This window comes from Notolabrus celidotus, chromosome 21, assembly GCF_009762535.1.
Source record: "Notolabrus celidotus isolate fNotCel1 chromosome 21, fNotCel1.pri, whole genome shotgun sequence".
NCBI lineage: Eukaryota > Metazoa > Chordata > Actinopteri > Labriformes > Labridae > Notolabrus > Notolabrus celidotus.
In genome coordinates, this window is record NC_048292.1 from 7,648,427 (window position 1) to 7,666,563 (window position 18,137).

Consider the following 18,137-nt stretch of genomic DNA (forward strand, 5'->3'; position numbering starts at 1 on the left):
AAATTTTATGCATGGTAAAATTTTATTCATGAGCTTTAGATGAAAAGCCATTTAATAGTGGTTCTCTGTTCCTTTTTAAAAAACAAGACCCAATAACCTATAAAGAATCTAATAGACTCAGTTCTCAGTGTTGCCTGCATCCACACACATCAGAATCACATATCTTAGTGAATCCTATTCGACCTAGTCTTCAGAAAGTGAAATATTTATCTTGTCTTTTCCACAACGCTAGGCAGTGGTTGACTTGTGTTGCTAAATTATGTATTTATTCAACACAAACGGAGGTATTTGAATGTTTCCTTTTGACCAGCCAGATCAAACTGCTGCCATTAAAATGTATGAGAGAGCGGAATGGAGCTCAGAGAGGATGACAAAGAGGAGGAGGGCGATGCAGGAGAGGGAGAAGGATGGAAGGAGAGGTAGAGCCAGGGATATTATCGAGCAGTTCCCAATGGACGATCTCAATATATCTTTTTGATACAACACCATCTTCAAAATGAGAAGTCTCACTTAGTAAATACTGAAATGTAATATCTGTCGTGCGTGTGCCGGCATGTGTGACTATTTCTATCTGCTGGTCTTTGTGTGCACGGAGGCCTGCGGGTACATTGAATTTGTCCATGTGTGTGCTTGGTATGAAGGAAGAGGTGGCTTGTAGTGTTATCGAGTTCATCCAAGTTATTTTCATTTATCTATTCCTTTAGCTATTTATTCAGTTATTATGTTTGTATCAGTTTGGCAAAGTGCCTGGATGTACTTTTACATTTGAGAACATCACTCACAGATTATTTTGTTCATACAATACAGTATATAAAGCTACAAAAAAGTTAAGTTTTTCTTGATAGCTTTAACAGGTCTACTCTTTTGAAATAAATTCTGGCAACCAGTGTTAAAGACTCTGTGAACTTTGATATCAGGGTGTTATGAGTCAGTCAGTTTGATGTCTTTTTTGGCAAGATTGGAATTAATGGCGTTGTTGTAAATTGAAAACTCGTAATAACAATAATAATATGTGCAGGATTTTCCCACGTTACAAGTACCAGACTTGTGGGAAGTTAATACAGGGTTTCTGCAAAAATCATAAACGATTTTTATATGAAAACTTTCACTACAAATACCTCATCTTAAACATATCAGAACTTATGGAGCTGAGAGAGAACTTATATTACACTGAAAGATGACCACTAGTTCCCCTTTCAGGCATGTGCATTAGTTGGTTATTTTTGCTTCCATTTCTGACTCAATGTTTCTCAATTCATTGCATTTGTCCCTGTATCTTTTCCTTTAAGTATTCAACTTTGTGATCATTTGAGCCATGAGTGTGCTGGATTTGTTTTCAGCCAGCTCAGCGTCCTTCTGAAGGCTGACGCACACCGCTGTCAGCACCGCTTTTTTCTTCTTCAGGTCTTCCAGCTCATCTCTCAAAGCTTTTCTCTTAAATCCACGCATGGCACTGTCTCTCTTCTTCAAGATAGCTCCTGTATCTTGTCCTGGGATGAGGCTACAGAAGTCAGTAGTTCTTTTGAAAGGGGCACTTTGAGAACACCCCCAAAAGCTCTTACTTGGTCACAGACTCATCTCTGGGCCTCAACAGTTTCTTCTTTTATGATGCAAGTCTCTACTTCCCTGTTCACAGAGAAGCCTCTCTCTACTGTAGCTTGCCCATGAGATAGGAGCAGGAGGCATTGAAGGAAACTCTGGAGCTCAGGATAAGACTGGTTGAGTGTCATGAAGAAAAGCATCAAGTCGTTGCTTCGTGGGTTTGAAAGAGAGGAACTCATCACTTTTGCCATGCAGAGAGAGAAAGTTGTCAAACTGTTGCACAACAGCATCACCTGCAACAGGCAAACACAAAAAACAGTCACTAAATCTTATCAGCCTAAATGGATGGTTTATTATCGATTATCGATTAATTGATTGTTAAGAACTTACTTGAACACATTTTTTTGTTTTTACTTTCTATCAGGTGGAACTAACATCATGTGGTCTCATATTTCGTTTAGCTATCAGGGAGGTGTTTTATGTTAAAGCATGTTTCAGTGTGAATCAGCTGACTGAAGGTGTTGCTCACAGGGGAGACGCTTGGCTGAGGGCTGTAGCTGAGTGACAGGTTATTCTCTGCCGCCGGATTGATTATGACCCGGTTGCGCTCCCGGCAGACACCTGACCACCTACATGTGCTTATTTTTCTCAATAAGAACAAGTAGACAGAAAACTGGACTGTGAGTCTAAAATATGTTTCTGTTCAGTTCCCTTGTTGAAGTCTGAGCCTTCACTTTTATGACTGTATGTCCGCGGAGATTATGAGCCTGCTCCACATGTTGATATTCAGTGTGTTTAACATTTTGAACACCTCAATGCAATCCGCAGCTACTCAACACTGTCAGTTCGATACATTGTGTTGTGAAGGAAAATTTGATTCAGGGGAAAAAACGTGTTGTTTTTGACATGGAAACGTGTACGTTTCTTTAATGATTAATCGATAATTGATCGTTAACATTTCAAAAGATTGATCACGGAAAAAACTTGAAATTTACATCCCTAGTCCTGAGAAATAAGTAGAACCCATCCAGAACAGAAAAATGTTGTAATCAAACAGGAATAGACATGAAGACAGTAACAAAGCACCACAACCAGAGTACATTTAACTGAACTGGGTTATTATTTCAAATGAGAAAACAAAGGCAACATAAAAACTATTGTAGAGTGGGAAGAAGAGTAAACCTGAACAACTCAATTCAACTTTATTTATATAGCACTTTTCATACATATAAACATGCAGCCCAAAGTGCTTCACAGAATAACAGACAGTCAGAAAACAACAGCAATGGTAAAATTATAAAAGGCATGATTATAAATAAAATACTTAAAAATAAAAGAAAATCAATAAAGTAGAATTAATAAAATAAGTAAGAGTGGAAAGAAAAGTTTAAAATAAGGTAGCGTTAACAAGATCAGATGAATACAAGAATTAAATAGATAAATAAATAATTAAATTAAACTAGATAAAAATATGTTAAAGCAATGATTGAAATATTGAGGGGTTAAAACAATAATTAAAATAATTAAAATAATGATGGTGAACAGCTTAGATAAAGTGTTTATAATAGAAACAATGATGATTGAATACAACACAAATGTATCAATCTGATGCTCAAATTTGATCAGTGCAGCTTTCTTACCACTCCACCCAGAGTAACTAAACAGAGCAGTGGATGTTCTAGATTGACACTGTAGCTTGCACTCAAAAACAACTCTCCTTTCACAAATGGTTCCTGACAGACTGGTCCTTTTCAATGTAAGACACCCAACAAAAAGTAAAACAGGAGAAAGTTAAAAAGATGGTAACTTAACTCCATAGTTCCTTAGCAACCATTCATAAAGCCTGGCTAGAAAAACCTAAACCCAGCCAGATTGCTTGGCTGGAACTTCCTGTTTGTAATGAATGCCCAGTTACACTTGGAAAAAGCAGAAAGGTGGGAGTGTGTCTGAACAAACACCAAAAACCTGCAGAGAGAAGAGAAATCTCCCCACAGGGACCTAAAAATACTTCTTCTGCTGTTATTTTCTCAGAGGACCGGGATTCAGACAACAAATAGAAAGCAGATTACTCCGGGATGTTCAGTGGAACTGGGGATAGAGCAGCTCAGATGTGTTTGATGTTGTGTACAACCAAAAATACTACCTTCACAAAAAGACACCTGGGTAGATAAACACATGTTATCAGAAGCAATGGCAGCCATCTTTCCTCTGTGAGCCGCAGTCTATCTACTTCTAAGCCTCTGAAAATAAGGAAATACAACCCACATACTGAAGGTGGTTTTATTCTAACATCAAAATCAGCCTTCTTATTTTAACTCCAAGAAAACTGTAATTCCATCAAGCAATCTACAGCCATCTGTTGTGTAAATGAGATGACTGGCTTTCACAAACAGTAGAGCTTGATGGGTTGGATTTCACATCTGTTGTCAGCTATTATTATCTGATGTTCCACTAACTGGAAAAAGATGGGATCACTTACAGATAGATTACAAGCAGTCACCTGCCTCCTCATTGTCATAACCCTATTTGACATTTATCCTCATAATTTCTCAGCAGCTGAAGTCATCACCTCACGCCTGTCATCTTACAATAAAAGTCCACAACTGACTCATTCTGGCCCTTAATTTGATATGAAAGAGAGAAAGAAATCAATGATGAATAAACTGTCTTCTTACAGTTTTCACTGATGCAAGAGTTAAAGTGAGGTCATTGCATGATCAGACTTTTGCCAGTTTTTTCACAAGTCTGTTTTTAGTAAACTTTAGAATGGAATCAAGCACATGCATGAACAACTAAGAACTATTCTTGTATCTAGACTGAAACCTGGGAGAAAAATGTATACCAGTGATTCCCACACATAATGTCAATAATGCCAATAATCTCTGCAGACACAGCAGGCAGCTGCTTCAGTGTGGCTGGCTATTGAGCAATGTTAACATCCCCCTAAATGATAACACGTTTTCTCCATCTTAAGTGACAGCACATCCGTTTCTGGCTGGTGTCTAATATATGTTATGTTATGATGTATAGAATAATGCTGTTTAATATTGCTTCTGACAGAAATATCAGTCATGTTCAGAAGTCTATAGTATAACCAAATGTATTTTTCTATTTAATTAATGAATTAAAAATCAATTCAAGGTATGTTACTCATAAAGATAACCATGTATATAAGATTTTAATGTGCATAGAATCTGTGTTCAGCTCTTGAATGATCCAGCACTTGGTACTTTGGTAAATAATGTGGTGATGACAAGTTAATTGTTGATGATGATAATGGAAGGTCTTAAATTGTTTGGTTGTTTCATTATAGATGTTCAGAATCAGAATCAGAATCAGAATCAGCTTTATTGGCCAGGTATGCTTGAACACACAAGGAATTTGACTTTGGTAAACTGTGCTCTCTTTATACAAGGCATAAGAATAAGACCTACAAATAAAAATAAAATAAAAATAATAACAATAACATCAGCTACAAATACAAAAGAACAACAAATAGGCATGACTAATATGTACAGGCTAAAATAATATGATGTTCCTTATTTTACTATAAAAAATAACCCTTATTTACTTTTGTGCATTACTTTTACACTGCTTGGCAATACCTGCATCCAAATGAACTTGAAGCACTTTGTTACTCTTACTGATCTTGTTTCCTCTTGTCTAGATCTTTACTTGTGTTGTTCTTGTTCTCATATGTACGTTGCTTTAGATAAAAGCGTCTGCTAAATGACATTTTAACATTTTAACATTGTAGAATAACTGACGTTACTTTACCATGTTTATGTTTCAAACACCAAAGTACCTCAATCAGATCAACTTTATTTTAAATATGTATTCTAAAAGATCTAATTTGAGATGATGAAAGGGCTGCACTACATAGTCCAAGGAGTACCGTCACATGCTTTTGGTCAGTCTGAGTTTTAACTCGGTATGGGACATGATTTTTGGAATATTCAAATATTTTTTCACTTCATAAAAATCGAAGAGTTACTGCAAATATTTTCTCATTTTAAAAGTAACATTTTTCATCTTTTTCACCAGTGCCTGGTTGTTGGTTATGGTATTCCCGCCAGACATGGCTATAGAGCGTCAAGCTGTTTGTTTGCTAACCACATTAAGTAACAGAAAAATGCAAACTGCATTAAATAGCAAAAGAAGAAGAAAACTTTTCGCTGCGTTTTTCACCGTTTCTGAATCTCAAACTAATGGAGCACCCCCTGCAAGCTAGTTCAGGCAGACAACTCGAGCTGCGCCATTCATACTGACACGTCATCATCCTCCCTATCAGCTGATCTCAACATCTTCTCATTTGGCGGTCTATTTAAGCTGCAAGTCTCCCTGTCTCTGCCTCTGCTTTGCAAGTGCTCCTGCTGTCCTGCTCAGTGCTGTGTGCAAACTTGGCACCCACCTCCTCCCCGGCATCCACCTGCGGGCTCCGAGGGGGGTTAGTCCTATCTCATTACTCCTCAATGTTTGCATTTAAATAATCTACAAGGAGTAATGGGGTTCGGAGTCAATACGCCAAACACAATACTGTATGCTGCAATAAACTTTATCTTAAGTAAACCTAAGTTGTCTGACTGAACTACACACGCATTTCCAGAAACTGAGTGCGGCTGTAAAATGTAAACATGCACGCCATGCTCCGTCACAGAAACACTGATTATTTGAATAATCGCCAAAGAGCTGCCAATGATTATCGCAGAGCATTTTGGCTTGAAATGCCTATCCCTAGTTTTAACAGCCCCTTATAATTTCCAAAAGACAAGATATCACCATGAATACAATAACCCTGTGGTTTTCAGCAGGAATCGTCCAAACTACATGGACACACTGTGAGCAAAAACAATACAAGATGAAAGAATGAAAGAAAAAGCAAGAAGATCCCAGCTTTGCAGCCTAACATCAACCATTTAAGAACAAATGAACAATGACGGGGTGAAAGTGTGTCAGTGAGGTGCATGTTTGTGAGGGTATGACATCACAAGTACTATTTCAGCCTGCTGTAGTAAGTATTGTAGATTTCCTGGTGTTTGTTGCATTGTTATTATAAGCTCTCCTGTATGATGTTATGCTGATGACATAATATTAAAGTTTAGTTTGTTAAATTAGAAAAATACTTGTGTAGTTGCGACAGTGTATTTACCAGCAAGAATGAAATAAATAAACAAAAAGGGAAGCTTGATCTAAAGTTTCTGTCTTTCATAGCAATCAGGTGGAAACCAAACATTCATAATTGACAAAGCTGTCCTACATATGTGAACAATACGACCATACTGCTGTGCATTGTTGTGTTTCTACAATAAAAGCATAAAAATAGTCCTTCAGGGCCTAAAAATAGAAACACAATAAGAGAGATTAAAAAGTGACGGTGAATAAAGTGGATCAGGGCTTCTCAGTGTTTGATCACAAATACACTTTGCTGCTATCGGAGGATGAAATGGGTAAAAAAGGCTTTAGAAGACAATCACATAATGAAACAACACAAAGACAGAGACAGCCACACATGCTTCCACACACACACACATTCACACAGTCTGGGCTGCAGACACTTTAGCAAGTATGTGGCTGATTGAGGCTGATTGAGTGCACAGGCGGGAGGCCAACTGTTTTGGGGAAATTACAGAGATGAGTGGCACATTGCCTGTCAGCTTTTTTTGGGACGAGAAGCCTTGTAACTCACACACACACACACACACACACACACACACACACACACACACACACACACACACACACACACTCACACACTCACACACTTGCACAGTTCTGCCGCTGCGACAGGAGAGAAACTGATAAAAGCTTAAATTGTGATGCGTTTCAAAGAGGGAAAAAAAAAATCCTCATCTGTCATCAGACGCTGTATAATTGGGCTTTCTCATTTTCCATCAGAGATAAACAACAGAGAGTCAGAGGATTTAATTCAAAGATCAACGTGAGAAGCTGATCTGACAATTATAGACTAAAAATAAAAGTTCCCATAATTTGCTGCAGACTCTTCAAATAATACTGAAAGTGTCTGATTGGTCATTTTTTAAATAATTTCAAATAGGCCCACAGCAAGATCCAGGCTGACCCCTGCTGCCTGCCAATTTTCACCACAGGCTGTATAAAACATAGACATATGGCCCTTTTCCACCGGCCCGTCTTAGCCCTACTTTACTGCACTTGACTTGATTTGACTCTACTTGGTTTGTGTTGCGTTTCCACGGCGCGGTACCACGTGTCAGATACCAGTTTTTCATACCTGCTCTGCTCTGGCTCCAAGCAAGCTGAGCCGATATTAAAAGGTGATGTTGATGGATTGCTGGCCACTGATTGGTCAGAGAATGTCGTCACCGAAGAGTCATTAGGGGGATGCCCAACACAGGAATCAAACCTGTGTGTTTGTGTCGCGTTCAAAATGACGTGATTGCAGTTTTGCGCAGCAGTGTTATGACGACCCCGCCCACCGTGAGTCAGTACTTGGGCTGGTGGAAAAGGCACCCAAACCGAGTAGAGTTGAGTCGAGTGTGAAAAGGACTGTAGCCTCTACACTAATGCTAGTCTAACCAGGGCCCCATACAGTGCCTTGCAAAAGTATTCATCCCCCTTGAACTTCTACACATTTTGTCACGTTACAAGCACAAACTTAAATACATTTTATTTGGGATTTTATGTGATAGACCAACACAAAGTAGTGCAGAATTGTGAAGTAGAAGGAAAATGATACATGGTGTTCATGATTTTTTATAAATAAAAATCTGAAAAGTGTGGCGTGCATAAGTATTCCATTTATTTGTGAAGGCCTCAGAGGTTTGATAGAGAACATCAGTAAACAAACAGCATCATGGAGACTAAGAAACACACCAGACAAGTCAGGGATACAGTTGTGGAGAAGTTTAAAGCAGGCTTAGGTTATGAAAATATATCCCAAGCTTTGAACATCTCACAGAGCACTCTTCAACCCATCATCTGAAAATGGAAAGCGTATGGCACAACTGCAGACCTACCAAGACATGACACTGTAGTGGAAAAGGGCCAATAGTCTCTGTGGTTTAACATGGGGTTTGTTTTTTTAAGCCTATGGATGGTACTCGCCATATTGAAAGTGCTAACTTGGGGCGCTGGTGTCCTAGCGGTCTAAGCACCCCTCATGCAGAGGCTGTAGTCCTCGTTGAAGGGGTCGCCGGTTCGACTCCTGGCTGTAGCCATTTGCTGCACTTCTTCCCCCACTCTCTTCTCCCTGTATTTCCTGTCTCTCTACAGCTGTCCTATCAATAAAGGCAGAAAATGCTCAAGGATATAACTTAAAAAAAAAAAATGCTGACTCAACCTAACTTTTTATCCACTTAGCAGGAGGCAAAGAGGCAGAGGTGAAGTGAGCCTTTAGCCTCCTTGCTAACAGCTACAGTGTGCCTGCCTGTTGGTCAAGTCTGCCATGCTTGTAAGTAAGCAAAATTTGTAACGTTCAAATCTTCAAAAAGAATTAGTTTTAAATTTGAGAGAATGTAGTTTCCAAGGCTTTTACAGCCAGCCTCAAGTGGACAATCAAGGAACTGCAATTTTTAGCACTTCTTTATTGGCGTCATCAACTTTCACTTGGTTTACTGTCATAAAAAAGCAACTTTGTGACATCATCATCAGTTAACAGCTACTGCAATTATGCTATAATGCTTGGTTAGTCGGAATTGAAATTCACATTGAAATGAAAAGGAAATCAGTTGCTTTGAAACAGACCTTGAGGAGCTTGCCCCCATAACGTCTCTGTTGCTACCTTGGATGGCGGATCAGTGGTTGAATAACTCGACTCACCATTCCACGGCCTTGTGTTACACATTGCATATGAGGCCCGACAAAGGCTAATATCCTGCCTTGACAGTTATACTGTATGTCGGTGAGTATTGATTTAGAGTGTATCATGTATAAAACAGCTTCTTTTCTCACTGATGTCAAAAATCTTTTTAGCTGTGTTCAGGAAAAAACTATGCAGCAATTTTTTTCTGCACGTCGCAACACTTTGTTGCTGTTTTTAGAGATTTGAAATATTTTTTTTATTTCTTTCCTGGCCTGTATTTTTCTCACTTTCCCTCCACACAACTCACTTTCTGTCTTAACATGAGACAGAAAAAGAATCAGAAAGAAACCACCTCCTCAAAACAGTGGGAGTGAGCGGTGTCCTCTAGGGGACGAGTAAGTCGTCTTTGGAGGGTTGCAGCAGGAGCTTTCTGGCGTCTTCCCGGTGTTACAACATGGCATCGTATTCTGTTAAAGGTAGTAAACACTTCTTATCACAAACGCAGATCATCGTTGCTATCATCATCGTTGTATAACATTTTGGATGCAAGAGAGAAAAAGAAGGCTACAGAAAGCAAAGAAGGAGAGAGTGTGTAGGATGTGTTGGGAGAACAGTGATACATTGCTGATGAACATTTTAAAAGGTCCTCTGTTATGTGAAGAACAAAATTGAAGACATGGGGATTGTAAAGAAATCAGGACATGAAGACACACACAGAGACTCATCCCTGAGGTGGAACATAGTTTAGAGAATTTTCCTCTGTGTATCATTCTCAGCTCTGTGGTTAGGATTGCGTACTGTCATGCACTATACAGAGTTTGTTGTAGCTGAGCCTACATTTAATGAAATAAAGTCCATTACTTCTCCTTCTTTTGTTAAGAAAACTGACACAAAATAGACATGGTACTTCCAACGGACTAAAAGTCTCTAAAAGTAATATGGGAGGTAGAGCCTTCAGTTATCAGGCCCCTCTCCTTTGGAATCATCTGCTAGTAAGGATCCAGGAGGCAGACACCCTCTCTACTTTTAAGAATAGGCTTAAAATGTTCCTTTTTGATAAAACTTACAGCAGTTGATAAAACTTACAGTTAGGGTCAGGCTTGGACCAGCTCTTAGTTATGCTGCTATAGGCTTATGGCTCGTTTCCACCAAGCGGTCTGGTCTGGACCAGTACAGTTTGGCATGGGTTGGATCGGTAACGCCTGATCCTGTTTGCGCTTCCAAAGCCAACCGTGCCCTACTTGGTGGGCAGCTTGTTAGCCGGATGCCGATAGCTGCATCAGCTACATAATAGCGTGACGTCATGGCAGCGCGACACAGTGTACCCCGCTAATAAATGCAACGAAGAAGAAAAACGCGAGGAAAGTCTGCACCTCCACGGTCGACCATGGAACCCTGTTTCTTGACGCCATTTTCCAAACAAAAAAAGTTATCTTCCCGAAGTCCACTGGAGATTTAAACATGGCGGGTTATGTGTTGTTCTTTATTACCACTGTCGCACAGGAAGTGATGATTCTTTTGACCAATCAACGGAAGGCAGTGTTTCTAGCTCCACCTTCTGGGGTCGGATCGGTCTGGCACCTCAACAGAAGGGTACCAAAAAGTGGGACGGTACGGCTTGGTAATTTGGGGACCTTTCCCGGTTTTAGTCAATGGAAACGCCACAAAATGCGTGCCGTACCAAGACAAACCAAACTAAACCGCTTGAGTGAAAGGGGCTTTCGATTGCCTGGGGAACTGGCACACTGAGCTCCTATATCTACCTCTGTCTCGTCTGTCTCGTCTGTCTGTCTGTCTGTCTGTCTGTCTGTCTGTCTGTCTGTCTGTCTGTCTGTCACTAACTTTTCAAGTTTTCATGTCCTATTAAAGTTAATAACCATACATCTCTCTGGAAGTCCCTGAGCTCCCTTGTCTCGTAGGTTCCTCTGGATGTTGTTGTAGACAGCCTGCTGAGGACCTGCCAGACTCCAGCTGCTCCAACTATTAATATCAGTCTCACCATTATCATCACTGTTATGTTAATTTCTGCTTTAGAACAGTCCAACTGCAACTGTTAAAATTGAGGCATCTATAATCATTCATTTGTAGTTCCTGTAAATAGTGCACATACCTTTACTGTTATTACTGGCACGACAACCATGAATCTACATGACCTGTTCTCTTTGTTATGTGTCCATTCATCTCTCTCTGTCTGCAGACCCTCGATTCCCTTTCCAACCCCAACATGGCTGAGGCAGATGGCTCTGCTCATGGTGGATTAAGATGAGATAAGACTGAATCTTAAACTGGGATAAGACTGAGTCTTATCCTGTCTTGATGGTGGGTCTTTGTTAATAATATAAACAAAGTTTATGGTCTAGACCTGATCTATTTGTAATGCATCTTGAGACAACATTTGTAGAGAAATAGAGCGATATAAATAAAGATTGATTGAAACTCCAAATTAACCCCAGAAAAATGTTAACTTGACATAAAAACACAGACTGACTAGTTCACAACACAGAGCAGACGCTAAGATGACAGAAACTGTTGTCACTACTTTGACTGATCGATGTCGACAGCCATTAAATGCAATATAAGAGCAGCAGAGCATGAGGTGGTACAAATGCAATGTTACACCTAAGGCCTCCAGAACAAATATCACGGCTGAAAATCAGGACATGGTGCTAAAAACTAATACAACAGCTCCAACGAACACAAAAGAGCAGTGCACAGCTACAGACATAATACACAAACTTAACCAGAGTGAAGACAAAGCACTGCACACAGCCACGGCACATAAAAACACTGAAAGTAACAACTTAGTGGTCCAGAACCAGAACTAAACTCATGCAAACAGAACCAGAACCAAACTCAAGCAAACAGAACCAGAACCAAACAGAACCAGAACCAAACTTGAGCAAACATAACCAGAACCAAACCGAACCAGAACCAAACCGTACCAGAACCAAACTGAACCAGAACCAAACCGAACCAGAACCGAACCAGAACCAACCTAGAACAGAACCCAAGTAAACCGAACCAGAACCGAACTAGAACCTAACTCAAGTAAACCGAACCAGAACCGAACTAGAACCGAACGCAAGTAAACCGAACCAGAACCGAACCAGAACCGAACCAGAACCAAACTCAAGTAAACCGAACCAGAACCGAACTAGAACCGAACTCAAGTAAACTGAACCAGAACCGAACCAGAACCGAACCAGAACCAAACTCAAGCAAACAGAACCAGAACCAAACTTAAGAAAACAGAACCAGAACCAAACTCAAGCAAACAGAACCAGAACCAAGTCAAGCAAACAGAACGAGAACCAAACTTAAGAAAACAGAACCAGAACCAGAACCAAACTCAAGCAAACAGAATTAGAACCAAACTCAAGTAAACATTATTAATCTCCTCAGGTTGGCATTTAGAAAAATCAAATGCCTCAGCTTTGATGGGCTGATCCTATTTCTCCTCTCAGTGAGAATTTGCCCTGTCTTTGAGAAGAACGTTAACCCTAACCCTAACGCTCTCAGAAGGAACAGATGAAGCCACGATACACAGCCTCCCCTCCATCACCTGTATCCTATATCCTCAGAGCTGGGGCTGAGCACTGTAAGAGCTCTCAGAGCCGCAGCTTTTGATCATGACACATCACTATCCCACATGTTACAAAAAGACATTTAAAGGATAAAGCACACAGCAACATTGAACAGTAGTTTCATGAGAACATAAACCATGCACTGCACCCAGCAACATCACATTATGACAAAACGGTACTGCACACAGCTAAAGCACACATTACAATAACTTTAAATACATTTAAAGACCTCTGCAAAAAGCAGGGCTTACCTTTATGTTGATTCAGCAGTTTCTCAGCAAACATGTCCATTTTCATCTGTATGAGAGGCTTTTTCATCAACGATATGGTTGAGAACATTAGGAAAATGCCCTTCACACAGAGACAGCAAAGTGTTCTGATAGGAAAAGGGATGAATCAGCAAAGTAGCAACAGTGTGTATTACTAAAAGTGGAATAAATTACGAGAAACATTGCACTTATCCACAATTCATTTTACACTAGCTTTGTAATAACATAGATGAGAACACATAGTAAGATACAATGTTACAATAACTTCACTGGGTCATGAACAGAGCACTACACACAGCCACAGCCTCAGAGCAAATCTCAAGAACATCATTCATAAAAAAAATATGGGGCTTACCCAAGAGGCAACCTCCGACAGTGAGAATTGAAGCCAATGCAGAAGTGTTAAAAACTGCAGTTTCTCAAGTGTCCGCTTCATGCTGGCTCTGGAAGTACCGGAAACCACATAGACACAAATTTAAAAAAGCCGATCTTTACAGCAGAAATAAACATGTTTACCCAGGGACATTTTTTTCATAATGCAGCAATTTCGAAGATATTAAGATTACAAGTTTTCCATATTGAGAGGCACAGCTGGCTTGATTGACACTGTTGCTGTTGGCGAGGACCCTCAAATCCCACGCTCTTTACCTCACACTAGCTCAACAGCAGTTAGGTTGACTTCAGCATTTCCAATATGGCTCCTACCGACAACTGGCTTCCATAGACTGTATAAATAATGGACGTAGTATCTGTGACGTCATCCATCTGTTCCTGAGTGCTGTTTTGTAGCCAATCATCGGCGGGAGCCATCTTTGACATGGCAGATATACCGCCTGTCAGTCAAGTCGGTCATGTCCTTAATGGGCAAAACTCGTAATCTTAATATCTTCTGAAAAGTCGTGTTATAAAAAAATTCACCCCTGTACTGTACATTGTGTGCCGATAGAGAAATTAGCTCTTCAGACCGAGGCTGTAAACATGTTTATTATTGTTGCAAAGATCTTCTTCTTTGAATGGGTGTCTATGTGGTTTGCGGTGTTTCTGCAGCCAGCCTCAAGCGGACGCTCAATGAACTGCAGTTTATAACACTTCTGCATGGGCTTCGTATTTTGAATCCGGAGGTTGCTGCTTGCTGGCTTCAAACTGTGCTTCAGAAACAGATGGGTGACGTCACGGATACTATGTCCATAATATATACAGTCAATGGGCTTACCTTGATGTAGATTAAGCCAATTCCCAATAATCATCCTTGAAAGGTGCACTGCTCAGCCACAGTGCATTTAAAAAACACAGTGACAAAGAACAGCTGGAGCAACAGTGCATAGTGCTAAACTCACAGCAGCTTGGAGAGAGCATAAATGATGCACTTCACATAGAAATAGTACATGTTAAAATACGTTCACCAGACTATTTAAAGAGCACTGCATATAGCTGAAGTGCATATTACATAAGGAAATTCAAAGAGCTGCACACATCCTTAAGAAAAGTAACAGTAGCATAACCAGGATGGTAAATGAGCAGTACATACATCCACTGTGGATTTATCACAGAATGAGTACATGATCAGAGCGCTGCACACAGTCACTGTGCATGACAGTTGCTTTTTCAGAAAAATAGCACTGCACAGAGCAGCATTTCTATGAGCATAACCACCTAAGTATATGAAAGTAGCAATGCACAAAGCACAAAGCAACAGAGCATATTTCTGTAACACCCCCTGAATATGAAGAGATCACTGCACACTGCCACAGATCATAACAGACCCACTGTAAGCTCACAGACACATGAATATGCAGTGCTTAAACAGTGACTTTATCAAACATGGAAATAGCACTGCACAGATCCTGAGCTCATATTACTAGTTCACATCACAACAACATATTTCATTAACTTCATGAGACTGTGAAGGTAACAGCCGAGGTCACAGCACACACAACAGCAACCACTGGGGACCTGCTTGAAAATGAGATGCTGCTTCTCAAGGGGCTATCCTTTTAATACATTCAAATTCATTGCACAAGCCACCCACATATTGTCATGAATAAATTAGTTTTACCTTCATGTTGTTAATAAAGCTGTGGAGTCTGCTCTTTTCCAGAGCCTTGTCAATCACATTGAAAGTCCAGTCATGGTGATAACTTCTCTCACGTGCAACATTTGTACAGGCGAGGGTCAGCAAAAGTTTGTAGACCACTTTTATGAGGTTATATGCATTAGTGAATAAGTCCAACTTCTGTGGGAACAAATAACTGTAAAGTGCACCGCTCTAGGTGATTACCGTGTCTCTCAGCTGCCGCACGTCAGTTAGCTTGGAAACCATTCAAGACATAACACCAGGCTATGGGAATATCCCCTCAAAGGTTCTTCGTTGTTTACCGTCACTTTTCTGCCACAAGAAACCACATTTCCAGAGCTCCAGGTATGGCCAGCTGTGAGCAATGACAGACTTCAGACTGAGACTTGTACTTCAGTGCAGTTTGTTGTTCGCAGCCCGTTCAGAGGAGACGAAAAAGGCAGATGCAGTTGCTAGCATAACTGGTTTCCAGGCGCACGCACAGCCTGCTGGTCTGACTTCCTGGCGTTTATTGGATAATGAGTATTCATTCTTTTTTTTTTACAGGCATCGTACATGACTTGGGCCGTGTGAAACTTTGCTGCTTCTTGACTTAAAATTGTACAGAATATTAATTTTATTTTGATAATAAATGCACTATGAGGCTATACTTGAGAGCAAACTACAGACATGAACTCTCAAAGAAACGCACCTAACGGGACAGTTGACGCAAAAGGAAGTGACGTACAGGATCCTCCGTAAAGACGCCCACCTGTACACAACGCTTCTGTAGCTCAAGGGATCACATGACCCTATGAATACAATTGTATCTATAATTTAGAGGCAGAATTTTAGGAAAGATTAAGGAAATAATACAGATTCAAAATGTTTTGTATCTGAAACGTAACTAAATATGACTTCAAAACAAATACGTTAAGAATGCATGCAAATGAAAAGTAACTTAAAGCACTTAAAAAAAAACATGAGCCTAGTTTTTATCCTCTATTCAGCACAAATAATAACAATAAGCTAGGAACTGTGTAGGATAACTGCTTAAATATGACTTTTAACGAATTATGACATTTGTAAATATCACAATGTAAATGTAATAATCTTCATTATGTCACAAATTGAATAACCTTATAAAGCAAGGTGGGAAATCAATTACTAGTATAGAGAGATGACATAGTAGACCTGTCTCTACGTTAAGGCACTGTGAAGCTCTCTCTTCATTTTCATATCAGGACCTGATAAATGAAGCTTTTCAAGACATGTTACACAATAAATTCCATGTTATAATATATGGTGACGTGACACTGGTTGGCAGGTCACCAAAACTGTCCAAAGATTGTGTCACCTGTCAGTGTGTGTGTATTTATGCTGGTGTATTTTTAATGTAGCAGACCCTTTAATAGGACTAGACCTCATTAGCAATCATCTCACGTCATATTTTCCACTACAGTCTGATTGTTTTTTTTATCCTTTTGCTGTGTTTTTACAGGTCTTTAGTGCAGTATCATGTATAATCATCGTAGACTGTATAAATAATGGACGTAGTATCCGTGACATCACACATCTGTTTCTGAAGCACAGTTTTGAAGCCAATCTTCGTTGGGAGCCATATTGGAAAAGCTGAATGCAACCTAACTGCTTTCGAGCTAGTGTGAGGTAAAGAGGCGGGCTTTGAGCCTCCTTGCCAACAGCTACAGTGTTCCCGCCTGTCAATGAAGCCAGCTGTGCCTCTCATAATGGGATATTCGTAATCTTAATATCTTCCAAACTGCTGTGTTATGAAAAAAATCTCCCCCCGTACAGTGTGACGATAAAGAAATGAGCTATCCAAACTACACTCGTTTTTTGTACCAGGCTGTAAACATGTTTATTTCTGCTGTAAAGATCAGCTTTTTTGAATTTCTGTGTATGTGGTTTCCGGAACTTCCGGAGCCAGCCTCAAGCGGACACTCGAGGAACTGCAGTTTTTAACACTTCTGCATTTGCTTTAATTCTTGTGGCTGGAGGATGCAGCTTGATAATCATACACAATGTCATGGGAAAGATGAAGTCTGTGAAAATGGTGTATTGCCTCGTGTGGTTCTTGAACAGCATGTGAGAGGAAAAACAATTCTCGAAATGCAGCAAGTTGCATTGTCAGGGACTTCAAAGAGGTGGGTTGTTACGCCTTAGACTGAACATATGCACATGGGGCCTCATGTACAAAGACTTGCGTGGATTTCCTACTGAAACATGGCGTACGCTCAAATCCAGAAAACGTCGTATGCACAAAAATATCCAGATGTGTGAATCTGTGCGCAAGGATCAACAGCTGTAGAAATGTACGTATACCAGCCATGAAGTTGGCATGGGGCACCGCACATTTCCATGGTCATTTCACTCTTAATACATCTGAACTTTGCCGTGAAAAAGAGCTTACGTCACGTAAGGAGTGTCATCCATTATTTACTTTCTTTATTTTGGTCTGATACTGATTTAATATCTCACCTTACTGTTAAATGGCAGTGTGTGCATACATGTATGTATATTTTCTTTGTTTCGTCTGTTTGTTCGTTTTTTGGTTTGTCTTTTGATAGCTTTTCAACCCATTGATGTGCATGCCTATTTCTTTCTTTCCTTTTTGTTATGGTTTGCCTGTCTGTCTTCTTGTCTTGTTATATAACAAAAAACTGAAAATAAAGTTCTTAAAAAAGAAGATTTCCACAATCCTTTTGTCCTGTCTTAAAAAAAAAATGTTTCACCCTAAGTTCCACAACCTTGCAACCTTGCAACATGGATTTCCTTGCGGGGTGCGCATGTGCCATAGCCATGGCAACAACCCTGGATTATTTCTTCATTGTGAATATTGCAGAGAACATTTTTATATAAAGAGTTTGTTGACAAAGAAACACTAATTT

The 18,137-nt window shown here is 39.9% G+C and overlaps 1 long non-coding RNA gene across 1 annotated transcript; it reads right to left on the minus strand.

Annotated features, from left to right (window-relative positions):
- Window positions 1-1,089: 1,089 nt before the first annotated feature.
- LOC117805236 lies at window positions 1,090-13,560 on the minus strand. The gene is made up of 3 exons (XR_004629382.1): window positions 13,531-13,560; window positions 13,158-13,282; window positions 1,090-1,835 (listed from the first exon to the last, which is right to left on the minus strand). It is a non-coding gene; the product is annotated as an uncharacterized LOC117805236 (long non-coding RNA).
- Window positions 13,561-18,137: the final 4,577 nt, after the last annotated feature.